General features: G+C 40.4%; 1 protein-coding gene and 1 long non-coding RNA gene across 14 annotated transcripts in view; one reads left to right on the forward strand and one right to left on the reverse strand.

Annotated features, from left to right (window-relative positions):
- Positions 1-649: 649 nt before the first annotated feature.
- On the reverse strand, positions 650-13,402 carry LOC111552907. The gene is made up of 3 exons (XR_002734766.1): positions 13,211-13,402; positions 12,241-12,361; positions 650-767 (listed from the first exon to the last, which is right to left on the reverse strand). It is a non-coding gene; the product is annotated as an uncharacterized LOC111552907 (long non-coding RNA).
- Positions 13,403-13,589: 187 nt separating this feature from the next.
- The window catches only part of HEATR5A (HEAT repeat containing 5A), a 124,290-nt gene continuing 120,319 nt past the window's right edge, over positions 13,590-17,560 (forward strand). For 10 of the 13 annotated variants that reach the window (XR_002734763.2, XM_023227339.2, XM_023227347.2 and 7 more), the window contains exon 1: positions 13,590-13,702. The gene's annotated coding sequence lies outside the window, so the exon portion shown is untranslated. The other 3 variants (XM_023227340.3, XM_023227342.2, XM_023227341.2) reach the window with 3 other exon arrangements.

The raw sequence follows: 17,560 nt of genomic DNA on the forward strand, positions 1-17,560 counted from the left end.
TAATATACACTTCCCATGCCATAAAATGCACCACTTTAAAGTGTGTAATTTAATGGCTTTTAGTATATAAACAAGATTGTACAATATTGTCTTACTGCACTATATTGCAAAAAGGTTGTACAAGGTTATGCATCACCACTAATTCCAGAACATTTTCATTATCTAAAAAGAAACTCTGTACCCATTAAAGTCACTCTCCATTTCCTCCCTACCTTCAGCCTCTGTCAACCATTAATCTACTTTTGGTCTTTATTGATTTGACTATCCTGGACATTTTATATAAATGGAATCATATAATACTTGTCTTTCTGTGTCTGACTTCTTTCACCTAGCATATTATTTTCAAGGTTCATCTATGTTATAGCATGTAGCAGAATGTTATTCCTTTTTGTAACTGAACAATATTCCATTGTATGGCTATACTACATTTTGTTTATTCATCAGTCAATATAGGCATACCTTGGAGATACTGTGGACTCAGTTCCAGATCATCAAAATAAAAGGAATCACATAAATTTTTGGTTTCCTAGTGTATATAAAGGTTATGTTTACACTATACTGTAGTCTATTAAGTATGCAATAGATTATATCTAAAAAACAATGTACATACCTAAATTTTAAAATATTGTTAAAAAATGCTAATGATCATCTGAGTCTTCAGCAAGTTGTAATTCTTTTGCTGGTGGAGGGTCTTGTTGCCTTGATGTTGGTAGCTGCTGACGGATCAAGGTAGTAGTTGCTGAAGGTTGGGGTGGCTGTGGCAATTTCTTAAAATAAGACAAAAAGGAGTATATCATATCAATTGATTCTTCCTTTCATGAAAGATTTCTCTGCAACATGTGATGCTGTTTGATGGCATTTTACCCACAGGAGAACTTCTTTCAAAATTGGAATCAATGATCTCAAACCCTGCCACTGCTTTATCAACCAGTTTATGTAATATTCCAGATCCTTTGTTGTCATTTCAACAATGTTTTCAGCATCTTCACAGAGTAGATAACATCTCAGGAAACTACTTTATTTGCTCATCCATAAGAAGCAACTCCTGGCCAGGCATAGTGGCTCACGCCTGTAATCCCAGCACTTTGGGAGGCCAAGGCAGGCAGATGATGAGGTCAGGAGTTCGAGACCAGCCTGGCCAACATGGTGAAACCCCATTTCTACTAAAAATACAAAAATTAGCTGGGCATGGTGGCATGCACCTGTAGTCCCAGCTACTCTGGAGCCTGAGGCAGGAGAATCACTTGAACCCGGGAGGTTGAGGTTGCAGTGAGCCGAGACTGTGCCATTGCACTCCAGCCTGGGTGATGGAGGGAGGCTCTGTTAACAAAACAAAAAAAAAAGAAGCAACTCCTTAATTTGTATTTGTTCAAGTTTATCATGAGATTGCAGCAGCTCAGTTCTATCTTTAGGTTCCACCTCTAATTCTTGTTTTGCTCTTTTCATCACATGTGCAGTTACTTCCTCCACTGAAGTCTTGAATCCCTCCACGTCATCCATGAGAGCTGGATCTCTTCCAAACTTCTGTTAATATTGACATTTTAACCTCCTCCCATGAATCACGAATGTTCTTAATGGCATCTAGAATAGTGAATCCTTTCCAGAAGATTTTCAATTGACTTTGCCAAGATCCATCAGAGGAATTACTATCTATGACAGCTGTAGTCTTATAATATGTATTTCTTAAATAAGACAACTTGAAAATCAAAATGACTCCTTGATCCATGACCTGCAGAATAGATATTGTGTTGGCAGATAGGAAAACAACATCCATCTCCTTGTACATCTCCATCAGAGCTGCTGGGTGATGAGGTGCTTTGTCAATGAGCAGTAATACTTTGAAAGGAATATTTCATTTTGAACAGTAGATCTCAACCGTGCGCTTAAAATATTCAGTAAACCATGCTGTAAACAGACATGCTGTCTTGTAGGTTTTGTTTTGTTCCATTTATAAAGCACACGAAGAGTAGATTGAGCATCATTCTTAAGGGCCCTAGAAGTTTTGGAATGGTCAATGAACATTGGCTATAACTTAAAGTCACTGGCCACATTAGCCATTAACAAGAGAGTCAGCCTGTCCTCTGAAGCTTTAAAGTGAGGCATTGAGTTCTCCTCTCTAGCTATGAATATCCTAGATAGCATCTTCTCCCACTAGAAGGCTGTTGTGTCCACACAGAAAGTCTGTTGTTTCATATAGCCACCTTCATCAATAACCTTAGCTAGGTCTTCTGGAGAACTTGCTGCAGCTTCTACATCAGTGCTTGCTGCTTCACCTTTCTCTTTCATGTTATGGTGATGGTTTCTTTCCTTAAACTTCAAAAGCCAACCTCTGCCATCTTCCTGCTTTTCTTCTGCAGCTTCTTCTCTCTCTCAAACTTCATGGAATTGGAGAGAATTAGGGCCTTGTTTTGGATTAAGGGAATGTTGTGGCTGGTTTGCTCTTTTATTCAGACCACTAAAACTTTCTCCATATCAGCAATAACATTGTTTTGCTTTCTTTTTTTTTTCCTTTGAGACAGGGTCTCACTTTGTCACCCAGGCAGGAGTACAGTGGTGTGATCATAGCTCACTGTATCCTCAATTTCCCAGGCTGAAGTGGTGACGCTTCCACCTCAGCCTCCCAAATAGCTGGGACTGCAGGCATGCAACACCACACCTAATTTTTTTATTTTTTCATTTTTTGTAAAGACAGGGTCTTGTCATATTACCCAGTCTGGTCTCAAACTCCTAGGCTCAAGCAATCTGCCTGCTACCGTATCCCAAAGTGTTAGGACTATAGGCATGAGTCACTGCACCCAGCCTCTTTTGCTTTTTTTTTTTTTTTTTTTAGACGGAGTCTCACTCTGTCGCCAGGCTGGAGTACAGTGGCGCGATCTCGGCTTACTGCAATATCTGCCTCCCAGGTTCAAGTGATTCTCCTGCCTCAGCCTCCTGAGTAGATGGGACTACAGGCACGTGCTACCACACACAGCTAACTTTTGTATTTTTAGGAGAGACGGGGTTTCACCATGTTGGTCAGGATGGTCTCAATCTCTTGACCTTGGTATCCACCCACCTTGGCCCCCCAAAGTGCTGGGATTTCTTATAGTTTGTGTATTCACTGGAATAGCACTTTTATTTTCCTTCAAGAACTTTCCCTTTACATTTCATAACTTGGCTGTTTAGCCTAGGAGGCCTAGCTTTCAGCCTGTCTTGGCTTTTGATATGTCTTCCTCACTAAACTTAATTTATTTCTAGTTTTCAGTTTAAAGCGAGAGATATGTAACTCATCCTTTCACTTGAACACTTACAGCCCATTGCAAGGTTATTAATTGGCCTAATTTCAATATTGTATGTCTCAGGGAACAGTGAAGCACAAGGAAAGGGAGAGAGATGTGGGAATGGCTGGTTAGCGGAGCAGTCAGAACAGACACATTTATTGAGTTTGCCATCTTCTGTGGGCACAGTTTGCGATGCTCCAAAACAATTATGATACTAACATCAAAGATTAGTGATAAGAGGTCACCATAACTGATAATAATGGAAATGTTTGAAATATTGTAAGAATGACCAAAATGTGACACAGAGACACAAAGTGAGCTTATGCTATTGGGAAAATGGTGCTACTAGACTTGCTTGTCACAGAGTTGCCACAACCTTCAATTTGTAATAAAAAAAAAAAAAAAAGGTGAAGCACAATACGGTGAAGTGCAATAAAACGAGGTATGCCTGCAGACATTTGCATAGTTTCCACTTTTTGGAGTAATTCTGCTATGAACATTCAAGGTCAAGTTTTTGTGTGGATATATGTTTTTAATTCTCTTGAGTATATACCTAGAAGTAGAATTGGTAGGTCATATAGTAACTCTATGTTTAACTCTTTGGGAAACTGTGAAAATGTTTTCCAAAACAACTGTTATCATTTTACACTTTTGCTATTAGTATATGAGAGTTCCAGTTTCTCCACTTCCTCACCAACACCTATTTATTTTCCAGTTTTAAAAAATTATAGCCATCATAGTGGGTGTGAAGTGGTATCTCACAGTGGTTTTGCTATGTATTTGTTTCCTTAATGACTAACAAAGTTGAACATATTTTCATGTGCTTATTGGCCATTTGGTATATATTCTTTGGAGATGTGTTCATTCAAATCTTCTGCCCATTTTTAAATTGGGTTTATTGTTAATTATAAGAGTTCTTTGGGGCTGGACGTGGTGACTCACGCCTATAGTCCCAACGCTTTGGGTGGCCAAGGCAGAAGGATCACTTGAAGCCAGGAATTCGAGACTAGCCTGAGCAACACAGACCCCATCTCTACAAAAATAAAAATAAAAAAAACTTAGCCAGGTGTAGTGGCATGCACCTGTAGTCCTAGCTATTCAGAAGGCCCAAGTGGGAGAATCCTTTGAGCCCAGGAATTTGAGGCTATAGTGAATTATGATTTTACCACTACACTACAGCCTGGGTGACAGAATGAGACCCTATCTCTTAAAAAATGAATACATAAATAGAGTTTTTTCAGGCTGGGTGTGGTGGCTCACGCCTGTAATCCCAGCACATAGGGAGGCCAAGAAGGATGGATCACTTGAGGTCAGGAGTTTTAGACCAGCCTGGCCAACATGGTGAAACCCTCTCTCTACTAAAACTGCAAAAATTAGGCCAGGTGCGGTGGCTCACGCCTGTAATTCCAGCACTTTGGGAGGCCGAGGCAGGCGGATCACAAGGTCAAGAGATCGAGATCATCCTGGCTAATACGGTGAAACCCCATCTCTACTAAAAATACAGAAAAATTAGCCAGACGTGGTGGTGGGTGCCTGTAGTCCCAGCTACTCGGGAGGCTGAGGCAGGAGAATGGCATGAACCCAGGAGGTAGAGCTGGCAGTGAGCCAACATCATGCCACTGCACTCTAACCTGGGCAACAGAGCGGGACTCTGTCTCAAAAAAAACAAAAAACAAAAATTAGCCAGGTGTGGTGGTGGGCGCCTGAAATTCCAGCTACTCGGGAGGCTGAGGCAGGAGAATCGCTTGAACCCAAGAGGCAGAGGTTGTAGTGGGCCAAGATCCTGCCACTGCACTCCAGCCTGGGTGACAGAGCAATACTCTGTCTCAAAAAAAAACAAAAAACAAAGAAAAAAAAGAGTTCTGCTCTATATTCTAGGTGCTAGACTCATCTAATAAATGATTTGAAAATAATTTATTCTGTTTTGTGAGTTATCTTTTAATTTTTTTGATAATGTCCTTTGAATTACAAAGGTTTTGAATTTTGATTAAGTCCGATTTATCAATTTTTTTCTTTAGTTGCTTGTGTTTTAGGTGTTATATCTAAGAACCCAGCAGCATGTTTAATAGCTCTCTTCTTGCTCTAAGAACTGTCCCCATGGACACTAAATTATGTGGATACCCTCCTAATAAATCTCTAATTCCAGCTCAAGGAAGCAAGGATAGGCAATTGGAGGCCCCTGGCCAGGTGGATGAGTAAATCCTGACTTATCCTTACCTCAGCATGGCGAGTGCCATCGTTTGGCTTCTCCCTAAAGGAAATCTGCCAGCAATTTTAGTTGCCATTTTGTATACTTACTCAACAAGTTTACATTGAGCACTTACTCTGTATCAAGTACTTTTCCAAAGGAGGAAAAATTGCATCAGCAAATTACAAAGAGAAAATTTTAAAAAATGCTTTGCCCTTTTCCTTTTTATAAAAAAGGCAGTATAATAACTACAAATATTGAAAAGATAAAAGAGCTCCTAATCTCATGATTCAAATATAATTATTTCATTTTTATTTAGTATCTTATAATTGTTGTTCATAACCATACACATATTTTAATATAGTTCAGTTAGCATAAAGGAATTTAATATTTTGCTTTTTAAAAACTTAATATTTTATCATATATTTAAGAAAATGTCTTTCTTGATTTTGGCCTCAGACAATATAAGGGAAAGGAAGCAAACAACAGGAGAAAATGTGTAAGTCAATAAAATATTATTAAGATAAGCAAGTATGGTTATAAGTGGATTTGTGCTCTGGTCTGTGAATGCAAATTGAATTCAAGAGTATATAATTCTATTCCATATTATTAACATTTTTCTTTTTCTTCCTGATCTATGACTCTGGCTCCGCTGATTACCTTAACCAAATTACATGGGTAATTTAATTTCTAGCTATTGTTCATACTGGTCAGTTAAATGTTTGCATCTAGATAAGGTTTTCTCCTTTAAGTTTGTAGCTAAACAAGAAGTTTGATATATGAACTAATTTTTATTAGAATTTGCTTCGAGAATCATATGTCCCAAAGAAGATAATAATAGATCTACATACATAAACATAATAACTGATGATAATTTCTATAGGTATTTTTATAATAGGTATATAGTTTTTCCTTATATATAAAATAATTCCACAACAATACTATTTATCAACTATGTAGAACCAGCTTGCTGGGTAAGTTCAATTTCTTGAATTAGACAAATAATCTTTTTTTTGAGACAGAGTCTTGCTCTGTCACCCAGGCTGGAGTGCAGTGGTGTGATCTCGGCTCACTGCAACCTCTGCCTCCCAGGTTCAAGCAATTCTCCTGCCTCAGCCTCCCGAGTAGCCGGGACTATAGGTGTGTGCCACCACGCCCGGCTAACTTTTGTATTTTTAGTAGACACGGGGTTTCACCATGTTGGCCAGGCTGGTCTTGAACTCCTAAGCTTGTGATCCACCCACCTCGGCCTCCCAAAGTGCTGGTATTACAGGCGTGAGCCACCATGCCCGGCTGACAAATAATCTTAAATTATGAATCTTATTACAAATGATTTGGGTCTTAATGTTGTCTTGTGTGATTACTATTCTAACATTTAACTTTGAAGTGGATGATCATCCATCATTAGTTTTCATATGAAATATATATCCAACTGGTGAATAGGATTTCTGTGGGGGCCTTATATGCTACTCCTAAAGAATGAAGCACCCTGAATAAAAGCACTAACTTACTTTCTTCTGTTACCTGTCAGCATGTAAAACAGTTGACTTTCCTAAAGAGCTTGTGGCAGAAGTTGAGGGTTTGTATAATAGTTAATTAACATGGCCCTCCTCCTCAGTCCTAGCTCTGGCTTGACCTATCCCATTCTCCAAGTTTTGGCTCATTTTTAGAACTCAGCTGGAAGGTCATTAACATTTGCTTCTTCACCTTGAGAGATTAACTTTGCGATTAATTTGGCTTATGATAGTGTTTCCTGTGGTTCTCATCAGGGACTTTCTGGCAGGGAAACATGGATGAGCAGACCAAGGACTTTCTTTTAATTCCTTTTAGCCCTACTTTTATTGATTCCCCACAAACACCTCCTTCCCACTTCTTAAAAGTCTGCTACGGATTCCATTATCCAGAACCTGCTGTCCCTGGCCACTGCAGGTGTGTTGCTGCCTGATCCTCCCCCTCTCCACTGGAACCTTCCTGTCCTGCTGCTCACTCTTTCAGGGTCACATCCCTCCTGCCTTTCAAGGTGAAAACTATATTAAAGCAATAGCCAGAGGAGATCTCCAGGGTCTTCTTTCCTACCCCAGGTTACAGCATCTTAACACTGACTTCCTGAAGTCTCTTTCCCATTTTTATGAAAACTAGAAGAATGATTTTCATTAAATCAGAGGATAAATAAGACAAACAGCAACAACAAAAAGATAAAATCAGAGGATAACCCCTAAGAAACCTCCTAATATAACATGTTCATTTTCCATAGGAGAAAAACACAGTCCAAAGAGGTTAAGTGGCTTTCTTATAAAATATTACAGCAAGTTTGGAACAAAACCATAAAGCTTATGCACATGTAAAGCACTGTATTTCTTCATCTGATCAGAGAATGAGGATTTGGGAGGGGCCTTAAGAGTCCTTGTTAGGTATGAACACAATTGCAGTCATTTCTAGTGTCAAAGGTTATCAAATACATAGTTGCAGATCTACCTTTGTTCAGTATTCCTGCTTAGAAGCACCAGCCCTGAGTTTAACAGCTTCTTTCCAGGTTAAATGGCCTGCTCTTACTTGCCATCATAGGTCACGATCTGCTACTCTGTTTTTAAGCACTTCTTGAACGAATATTTATAGTGGTAGTTTGCTACTGGGGGAAATCCTATCCATTGCCAAAAGTTCTCATTAGAAATTTACTGCTAAAAGCTGTTACAGATTACAGCAAGCTCAGCAGTATATTGACAAATAATGCTTGATAGACTACAAAGTGGAAAGCTGTATCACAAAGGGCCAGCAGATCTTTTGTTAGAGTAGGGTATCAGTGTCATCTCAGGCTTCAGATCACATTGAAATCAACAGAGTGGAAGCTGTGCCTACCCGTGAATTTTGTGACATGAGCTTGCCACCTGTGAAGCCTAGTCTCCTCAGTGGTTCCATCAACATTGAGCAACCTGGCATGACTGGAATGATGACTAATAACAAACTTCCAAAGCTACATTTTCCAAAGTCTGATCCCAGGAACATTCATTCTAAAAGTTATTAATATGCATTCCTTTAAAAAATATATTATATTCCAAATAAGTTTGTGAAACATTGCATCAAATGCAGCCCACTAATATACATAATGACTCTCTAAGAAATGGCTGTAATATATTAATATGTAGTGCTTTTCAGACTTATTTAAGAATGCTTTTTTTTTGAGACAGAGTCTCGCTGTGTTGCCCAGGCTGGAGTGCAGTGGCATGATCTCTGCTCATTGCAAGCTCTGCCTCCTGGGTTCACACCATTCTCCTGCCTCAGCCTCCCGCCACCACGCCTAGCTAATTTTTTTGTGTGTTTTTAGTACAGACGGGGTTTCTCCGTGTTAGACAGGATGATCTCGATTTCCTGACCTCGTGATCCGCCCACCTCAGCCTCCCAAAGTGCTGGGATTACAGGCATGAGCCACTGCGCCTGGCCAAGAATGCCTTTTTAAGGCATTCTCCTTAACTCCTATTAACCTCTTGAGGGGTACAATCAAGAGGAGGACCCTAGAGTTCCATGGGTACACTAGAATTCCATTGTTGGGTAATATTGTTCTACCATCATTGAATTTCACGATTTCAGAAATAGAAGTAATCTTAAAGGTAATCTGTCATTTTCAGTTTCCCAAACGTATGCTAGTTGGAACCTAAAATCATTGAATTGGTTATATTTGAACAATAAATTATAGCAGGATATCACACAGCAAGTTAAATGGGTAACCACTGGCTTACTTCATTATTTTTACATATACCATTAAATACCAACTGTTATACTTCTAAAAATGTTTCATTTATTTGTGGGAAAATTCTTTTGTTATACAAAGCCTAGAAAATGCAGTATAATGCTTTATAGTGGTAAGTCTAAAATAAGTAGGAAGTATATCAAATTCTCCATTCCTTCATCAAATATCTGATGAGCACCTTCTGTATGTAATATATAACATGCTAGTTATATATTATGTCTCAAATCCTTAGAACACCTCAGGGAAGGAGGTAGTATTCTCATTTTACAAGTGAGGAAATTGAGCTTCTGAGATACAAAGTGATTTTCCCTAGGTAATGCCTACTAAGTGGTGTAATTAGAATTTGAACGCAAGTCACCAATTCCAAAGCTATGTTCTTTCTGCTACCTATAATACAGCTTCTTCTTTATTGTGACTGAAAATTTCAATTTAAAATTAAAGTATAATCAAAGTATAATGGTAGTTGAACAGTGGGACACATTTCCATTTGGTTAAGATAATAACACTGGTGTTTGTTTAAGAGTGCTGTCAGTTGTTAGCGCCAGGTGGAAAAATTCAGATTCTACATCTCTATCTCTGACTCCTCTTCTCTAGCTCTGACCCCTCTTCTAAGCTGTAGTCCCTCATTTCCCCTTGGATGCCTTATTGTCACCTCAAATGTGACATGTTTAAAATCAAACTAAGCATTTTCCCCTCCAAATTCCACCTTCTAATTTCATTCTCTTAGTCACTTAGCTTAAAGTCTAGAGCCATCTTTGAATCTTTTGTGAAACTATTGGTTGGACTCAACGATACATAATATCCCTTCCAATTCTGAAATTCTAATGTTGTTATTCTTGTACCATGTACTTAGGCAAAATGAATTTCTTTCTCTGCTTTGAGCCTGCTAAAACTATTTTCCAGAGTTTTTTCAATATCTAATAGCATATATTCTACTCATCCATCCTTATATGTACTTCAAAGCCCATTTTAAATGTCATCTCTTTAAACCCTTCATGAGCCTCCCAGCTGCACTTCACAGTAATTGCTCTCTCCTTCAGGATCCTATAATAGTTTTGTTCCTTTTTTAGGGTACTTTACAATACCCTGTATACATGTACACAATATATATCTTACATATTAGTCTTTACATATACATATCCACACTGTATATATATATACTATATATATACATGATATACACACACTATATATGATACATGTTTTAGTACTGTAAGTAATATATACAACAAATATATATGATATATAACATATATAGTGTGTGTAGTTTTATAAAAATAGATAATGAATACATGAGATATATAACTAATCTATATATTGTATGTATGTTTGTATAAGAATATATAACTAATATATATGATTATATATAGTGTGCGTCTCTCTGTCTAATCTATATAAAGTGAGGTAAGGGGGATGGTTGGCAAGGGATGTTTGGGTCTGAGCAGGGTGGGCAAGGTTTATGGGCTAGGCATGATCACAGGGTGTGGGAGTGATGGTAAAGAAAGAAAGATGAGAGGGGGGCTTGAGATGGCTAATTTGGGGCTTTCAGAACCTTAGTGGGGTAAGGGCAGTATCCTCCAAAGGAATAGATGGCAGCTATGGATGATTGCTCACACATACTAGGGTTGTTCAAATAAGTAAATATCTCAAGGATAATGGGAGCCAGGCTTCTCTCTGTAGGAGAAAGTAGTTATAAATGTGGAAGGGCAGAAACTAGAATGAACTGTATGATGCTGGATTGGAGGTTTTACTGTGAGCACATGATTTTTCAATATATATTGTTAGACAAAGAAATATAGCTGTAAACATGTGTGTAAGGATACAAATAAAGATGTGCTGTATATGTGTATGAATGTATAAATATTCCCTAACTGCATCCACTGAGACAGTCTGGGCTATGGACACTCAATAGCAGTGAGCATACTAGTGCTAAATACCATTCTCCACTATAAGGAATCAGGACTCCTGAATAAATAATTACATCCAAGGCTGGAGCAGGATGAGTCTGAAACATCTAATTGCCCTAGTGACTAGGGGAGTGCCGAAAGAATGATGGGGATGTGTCAAAAGGGCACAGAATGGTAGCCTGTTAATTTTGAATCTGGATTGTGTGTATATGGTATTTAAAGCTCTTTTAAGTATTCTGCATTTTAAAAATATTTTACAATAAAATGTTTATAGACTCTAAGGCCGGTGCAGTAGTTCATGCCTGTAATCTCAGCATTTTGGGTGGCCGAGGTGGGCAGATCATGAAATCAGGAGTTTGAGACCAGCCTGACCAACATGGTGAAACCCCATCTCTACTAAAAATACAAAAATTAGCCAGGCATGGTGGCACACACCTGTAATCCCAGCTACTCAGGAGCTGAGGCCAAGAGAATTGCTTGAACCCGGGAGGCGGAGGTTGCAGTGAGCCGAGATGGCGCCACTGCACTCCAGCCTGGGTGAGAGAGCGAGACTCCGTCTCAAAAAAAAACAAAAAAATTTAAGTGCAGGTACAGTGGGTCACACCTGCAATCCCAGCACTTTGGGAGGCCGAGATGGGTGGATCACTTGGGCCCAGGAGTTCAAGACCAGCCTGGGCAAAATGGTGAAACCCTCTCTCTACAAAAACAAACAAAATTAGCCAGGCACAGTGGCACACCCATTGTCCCTGCTACTTGAGTGGCTGAGGTGGGAGAATCACCTGGGAGCCTAGGAGGTTGAGCCCACAGTGAGCCATGATTAGACTACTGCACTCCAGCCTGGATGACAGAGTGAGACCTTGTCTTCTTGTCTCAAATAAATAAATAAATAAATAAATAAATAAATAAAATAAAAAATCACACACACAAACACACACACACAACACAGAAGCTAGAATGAATGTGCGACCTTGTCTTCTTGTCTTAAAAAAAAAAATTGAACACACACACATCACAGAAGCTAGAATGAATGGGGCCCCTACCCACCAAACTTGGGATAATTGAGAATCAAAATAAATAATGATAGAGACAGAATATTGGCTGGGTGTGGTGGTGTGCATGCCTGTAGTCCTAGCTACTTACTTGGGAGGCTGAAGCAGAAGGATCACATGAGCCCAGAAGTTCAAGACTATAGTGTGCACCATTATTGCATTATCGACCTGTGAATAGCCACTGCACTCCAGCCTGGGCAACAAAGGAGGCCCTGTCTCAAGAATAAAAAAAGAGAGAAAAGAGAGAAAGAAAGAGATTATAAGTCATTTAACAAAATAGAAACCTCTGTATCCATACTAATTAATATAAATACATTAATTGAAGATTTGATAAGAAATAAGATATTTACAAATATCTTGAAAGAGTTTCAGAGTCTCCCTCACAAAATACTTCTGAATTTACAAAGGGGGGGAAAAAAGTAACCACACTGGAGAAGCCTAACAGACATCACCTTATTAAACATCTGTAATGAGAGAAGTTAAATCGTGCCACCTGATAGGGTGCCATGAGAAGAAAGCAGCAAGACTTCTGGAGTCCTGTCATACCTAGCTGAATGTAATCATGAGTAAATATCAGACAGATCCAAAGTGAAGGCCATTCTACAAAAATAACTGGCCAGGAATCTTTAAAAGTGTCAAGAATATGAAAGGCAAAACGAGACTGAGAGTTCCAGTTTGAAGAGTAGGAGATACATGGTAAGTAAATACTATGCTTGATTCCGAACGGAATCTTTTACCATAAACAACATTATTGGGACAATTGGTAAAACGCTGAGTTACGTAAATGTTTTGATTTTGATGGTTATATTGTGATTATGCAGAAGGTGCTTAGGGAAAATGTGGCATGGTGTCAGCAATTTAATCTCAATTCAAGGAAAAAAAAGTTATTTGTACTATACTTGCAACCTTTTTGTAAGATGGAGATTGATTCAAAGTGAAACTTGAAAAATGACCTTTAAAACGCTGGGTGTAGTGGGAAAACGCACAAGACTCGAGGTAAGAGGGTGTTAGTCTCAGTTCTGCCACTGACTTAGTATGTGACCTTGAGCAAGTCACTTTACCTCAGTCCTCACAGTCAAGGCTCTCTAGGGTCTCTTCCACGCCCACAGCACTGGCCCCGCCTGAATTTCTCCAGGCCCTTTAGATGTCCCAGAGCTGCACCCGAAGACTCTGGCTTGCTATAAAAACAGACAAAAATAGTTGTGGCTGGATCTCCGGACTGAAAAACCACTGTCCTAATCCTAACTTGGGCCGCAGTCTCCATCGCTCTTTCGACGGTGAAGCAGTCACGCCTGCCAGAGTGGGCGCTCGATGGCTCGGCAGCCAGCTGGTGGGGCCTTGGACCAGCGGCGCGGCGCAGAGCGCGCTCCCAATCGCTAGCTCCCGCCGTGCCCGCGGCTGCGAGCTTTCCGGCCACGCCCCGCGCGCGCCCCGCCCACTTCACTGTCTCGCTGTCGCCGCCGCCGGCAATTCCAGATTCTGCTAGAGTTAGCAGAGCAGGCGGTAACGTTGCGGGACCGGGACGGGCTCTAAGCTGAGGAGCACCCCCAAAGGCAGGCAGTTGGGGATCCGGGGAGCGTTGACACCTCCGGGCGCGAGGGAGCTGTCTGGGCTGCCTGTTGGCTGGGAGGGAGGACGGACCGGGGCAGCAATGTGAGTTGAGCTCTCGGGGATCCCGAGGGTGGTCGCGGCAGCGATGTGATCGCGAGAGAAGCCGGTGGGAGAACCGGTCGAGGGGCCAGGTATCTTGACCCTAAGGGCCGGAGTCCGCCGAGGAGGGGCTGACTGGGGTACGGGGTCGGCTGATGAACAGCGCGGTCAGTCCTTCCTCCTGGGCTACGGGAAAGTCTGGCTTCACCTGTGCACAACAGGTAGGCATGGACTCTGCCCGCCAGCGGGAGACGGGGTCGCCGGGCGTGTGGGGAAGGTCAGGAGGTGGGAGCCCGCCTCGCCAGCTCGCCGCTCCCGGGACCCCGCCCTGCGGTGTCCGCTGCGCCAGTGGTCAGCCTGGAGCTGGATCCTCGGCCCGGCCTTCAGGCGAGCTTCCTTAGAGGCCCGTTCGTTTTCTGCAGGAACCTTCAAGGAGAGTTCCCAGAAGGGAGCAGTGGAGAGTGTGGATATTTGCCTTCTGTTTCAGTTCTCTTCAGGAAAGAAAGCTTTTCCTGGGGTAGCATTTGCTTAGTGCGAGGAAACATTTTCTTTCACCCTGCTCTCGGCCAACGCGGCGTTATTTCAAGTGATTATAAAGTCTTTAGAAACTTTATAAAGCGTTTTGTAGTGCCTGTTTATCACAGTAATGGATACCTCTGGCAAATTGGGATAATTTTTTTGACTGTCAACTCAGATAATAGTAAAATGGCTTGAGCGCCTACATTAAAGGTCATAGTTACCCATTGTTTTTATGTGCATTCATTTATTGAACAAATGTGCAGCACTTTTTTTGGGCTAGGCGCCCTTAGGGAATTTACAGCCTGAAAGACGTTAAAAGTTTAAGGAGGAAAAAAAGGGGCCCACAAGTACAGTTAAGAACTGCCAGAGAAAATACTCTCAGTGAAATTACTTAAGCTCTAGGGAAAGCAGAAGTGTGGTTAGAATTGAGCATTAGTTGGATGGGGAGAGGAGAATTTTGTTTCATTTTCCAAACATTTTAGAAAGTATGTCTTTGAGAAAGTGATCTTAGATAAAGTATCGAAGCCGAGATTTGTGTTACATTTTAATACCATTGACTTTTTTCTTTTTTTTAACTGGTAAGCAGGCAGGATTTATAATTTAAGAATAGTGACAGTTGGAGAATACCATAGTATGGATTTGTTGTGCCTTGGAATGCAGTTGTTTTACCTAGATAACTACAAAATAGGAGAATAAGACTCCTCACCTGAAAGTCAGGAGACCTGAATTCTAGCTTAAGTTCCCTCCACTATTTAAGGATGTTAGATTAGGTCACTTTTTTATTATTATCCATTATTGTATCTGACTTTAGTCGCAGAAAATACATGACTCCAAAGTACCTTTTTAATTCTTAAATTATTAATTAAAATTACATTAAACTAATGAATATATTATCTACAGAAAAAATTACTTTTTTACTTGTCTTTAACCAATGCACTTACCTTTCTTCCTGCTTTATTTCAAAAAGGTTGAGGCAGTTTATAATAATCTTTCTTAACTATGAATAACATAAGGGTTAAATTCTGGATTTTTTAAATTCTAAAATAATTTTATTCTGAATTAAGCAGTTTAATGACATCTGCATTTTTTAAAAAGCTCCATTGAGTCTTGTGTGGTTCATTAATTATCCCATAGTATAATTGAAGAGTTTGAACAATCCTTTAATGAGACCACAGTCCTCATATAAATAACACTTCTGCTTTTTCAGGAGACATTGAGAAACTATTATTAAATCTCATTTGAGAAATCAATTAACTGGGGCCAAAAAAATTAGTAAAGACTTGCCTGTGTTACTTAATTAGATCGTTTGTCTAGTAGTGCTCAGCAATCTACAGCCTGTGGTTCAAATCTACTGTGCTGGCAGTTTTATAAAAGTTTTATTGAACACAACAATGCTCCTTCGTTATGGCTGTTCATGTGTTGTTTTTGAGTAGTTGTGATAGAGACCTTATGGCTCCCAAAGCCTAAAGTATTGTCTGGTCCTTTACAGAAAAAAATTAGTGGACCCCTGAACTAGAACTCTTAAGTGCTTAATCACTAAATCTTTTGTAGGAGGAAATAGATTAAATTCAGTTTTAATTCTTTTGTTTGTTTGTTTGTTTGTTTTTATTGAGACAGGGTCTGGCTCCATAGCCCAGGCTGGAGTGCAGTAGCAAGATCTCGGATCACTTGCAAGCTCCGCCTCTCGGGTGCAGGTGATTCTCCTGCCTTAGCCTCTGGAGTAGCTGGGGTTAGGGGCATGCACCACCACGCCCGGCTAATTTTTGTATTTTTAGAAGAGAGGGGGTTTCACCATGTTGGCCAGGCTGGTCTCGAACTCCTGACCTCGAGTGATCCGCCCGCCTTGGCCTCCCAAAGTGCTGGGGATTACAATCGTGAGCCACTGCACCCAGCCTCACTTTTACTAACTAATCTTCGTTTTTCATTATAATGTCAGGTAATTGTAGGATTTGTAAATGCTTCTGGATCTGCAGTGTGTAATGATAGAGGAGGGGCATGGTTTTTCTGCTACATTTACCTAGTCTAAAGTTTTATAATTTAAGCAACCGTAGCCTTTTTTTTTTTTAATTTAAAAAAAATTTTTTTTTTTAAACGGAGTCTCGCTGCGTCCCCCAGGCTGTAGTGTCGTGGCGCCATCTCGGCCCACTGCAACTTCCGCCTCCCAGGTTCAAGCGATTCTCTTGCCTCAGCCTCCCAAGTAGCTGGGATTACAGGTACGTGCCATCACGCCCAGCTAATTTTTTTTTTTTTTTTTTTTTTTTTTTGAGACGGTTTCTCACTCTGTCACCCAGGCTGGAGTGCAGTGGCACGAACTCGGCTCACTACAAGCTACGCCTCCAGGGTTCAGGCCATTCTCATGCCTCAGCCTCCCGAGTAGCTGGGACTACAGGCGCCCGCCACCACGACCGGCTAATTTTTTTTTTTTTTTTTTTTCCAGTAGAGATGGGGTTTCACTGTGTTAGCGGGGATGGCCACCATCTTCTGACCTCGTGATCCGCTCACCTCGGCCTCCCAAAGTGCTGAGATTACAGGTGTGAGCCACCGCGCCCAGCCAGCTCTAGCCTTTTGTAAGCCTAGGGAAGAGGAAGAGTTTTTATATATTTCTCTAGCAACTTTGTTATTTTAAGTTTTAATTTAGATCTCGTATGGGAAATGTTTTTCGTTTAGTAAACTTCTTTTTACTGTGTCATTCATAGGGTTTATCATAAGCAGCAGTAAGTTACCTTTACTCAAAACAGTTTTTTTTTTGTTTGATTGATTGATTTTGAGACAGAGTCACTGGAGTGGACTCAAGCGATCCTTCTACCTCAGCCTCTTGAGTAGCTGGTACAACAGGCACATGCCACCATACCCAGCTAATATTTTGTATTTTTTTGTAAAGATGCGGTTTTGCTATGTTGCCCAGGCTGGTCTCGAACTCCTGGGCTCAAGGAATCCCCTCATCTCGGCCTCCCAAAGTGCTGGAATTACAGGTGTGAGCCACCACATCTGGCCTTAAAAGAGTTTTTTAAACAGGAATCTAGTGATTAAAATCTAGTGATTCCTAGCTGGTCATAAAGTCAGACAGAATGTTATAGCAAGTGTAACTGAACAAGAAATCAAACATATTTACAGTGAGAACCAAATGGAAAGTGAGAACCAAATGGAAAGTTAGAACTCTTTAAGCAGATACCTAACAGATTGAAACAGGAATATATATCCTGAATCATGCTTGGCCTTTTTTTTTTTTTTTTTTTTTTTTT

Source organism: Piliocolobus tephrosceles, chromosome 6 (genome assembly GCF_002776525.5).
Source record: "Piliocolobus tephrosceles isolate RC106 chromosome 6, ASM277652v3, whole genome shotgun sequence".
Taxonomy (NCBI): Eukaryota; Metazoa; Chordata; class Mammalia; order Primates; family Cercopithecidae; genus Piliocolobus; species Piliocolobus tephrosceles.